This window comes from Bos indicus x Bos taurus, chromosome 7 (assembly GCF_003369695.1).
Source record: "Bos indicus x Bos taurus breed Angus x Brahman F1 hybrid chromosome 7, Bos_hybrid_MaternalHap_v2.0, whole genome shotgun sequence".
Taxonomy (NCBI): Eukaryota; Metazoa; Chordata; class Mammalia; order Artiodactyla; family Bovidae; genus Bos; species Bos indicus x Bos taurus.
In genome coordinates, this window is record NC_040082.1 from 39800601 (window position 1) to 39802478 (window position 1878).

Below are 1878 nucleotides of genomic sequence, written 5' to 3' on the forward strand. Positions count from 1 at the left end.
ATTTTATGTGATCTTTAAAAATTATATGTACTTCTTAAATAAAATAGCCCTTAAAATGAAAATAATCATGCATTGCTATTAAAGATCTTTTAAACCACTAGGTCTAGGAAATTCCCTACTGGTCTAATGGTTAAGACTTGGTGCTTTCACTGCAGTGACCTGGGTTCAGTCCCTAGTCAGGCAACTAAGGTTCTGCAATCTTCGTGGCCTAAAAAAAAAAAAAAATTAACAACTAGATCTAATGTTAACTAAACAAACCCACCAAACGATGCACATCTATTCCTCCTGAGCAAAGAGCCACTTAAGGGAAAATAAAGAATATTAACATTCAGAAAATGAAGATCATGGCATCTGGTCGCATGACTTCATGGGAAATAGATGGGGAAACAGTGGAAACAGTGTCAGACTTTATTTTTCTGGGCTCCAAAATCACTGCAGATGGTGATTGCAGCCATGAAATTAAAAGACACTTGCTCCTTGGAAGGAAAGTTATGACCAACCTAGATAGCACATTCAAAAGCAGAGACATTACTTTGCCAACAAAGGTCCATCTAGTCAAGGCTATGGTTTTTCCAGTGGTCATGTATGGATGTGAAAGCTGAGCGCAGAAGAATTGATGCTTTTGAACTGTGGTTGTTGGAGAAGACTCTTGAGAGTTCCTTGGACTGCAAGGAGATCCAACCAGTCCATTCTAAAGGAGATCCTGGCTGTTCTTTGGAAGGACTGATGCTAAGGCTGAAACTCCAATACTTTGGCCACCTCATGCAAAGAGTTGACTCATTGGAAAAGACTCTGATGCTGGGAGGGATTGGGGGCAGGAGGAGAAGGGGACGACAGAGGATGAGATGGCTGGAGGGCATCACCAACTCGATGCACGAGTTTGGGTGAACTCCCAGAGTTGGTGATGGACAGGGAGGCCTGGTGTGCTGTAGTTCATGGGGTCGCAAAGAGTCAGACACAACTGAGCGACTGAACAGTCCCACGTTCTTTTTTTTTTTTAATGTCTTGGGAATTCCCTGGCAGTTCAGTGGTTAGGACTCTGTACTCTCACTGCCGAGGGTAAATACAAAACAAAACAAACAAAAATGTCTTCTTAAAGTTGAGTGATATATACAATAGTGTTTAAGTGTTCCTTCATTCTCCCCCACTAGTAGAGGGGAGTAAGTTCAGGCTTATTTTCTGTTTTTAACTAAAATTTCAAAAACTTTACAGCTGTGCCTATTCTTAAAGATCTGATTGTAATACAGTACATTTGAATCCGTTTGCAGATGAGACTCCAGAAGGCTATAAGAGGGGGTTTCAAGAATTTGGAGTTGAAGAAATACCTGGCAGAATTTAGCCACAGGCTTATGGCACACACTGTAACCCCATTAGATGGTGCAGAAGAAGTGACAATATATTGAGCATAAGTGCAAAATACTCTGTAAATGGCATTCTTGGCTGTTTGTGTATGAAATGGTTAGAAGGGGATGTTCTCACTGCAACTCCACAGAAAAAGAGGAGGCAGTCTTTGATCCATCTTCCTGAGTACTCTCTTGTCACAGGCCAAGCATGCTCATGCAGGACACCCATCCTAGGTCTAATTCTGGACAGCACTGAGGCCTGCTTCACTGCAGGTAGTGGGTAAAGTGAGAAAGGCTCTTTATGTGTTGGCTTTGATATGTTGAGTTATCTATTCTTCAAATGAAATTTCTTACCAAGTGGTAAAGCCCAGAGGGCTGAGTTTGCTATACGTTATCTTATGTTGAATCTGCATAACCACCTGTGAAGTAGGTTATTTTTATACCAACTTTACAGATTAGGCCAGAGAAGGCAACAGAACCCACTCAAGTACTCTTGCCTGGAAAATCCCATGGACGGAGGAGCCTGGTAGGTGCA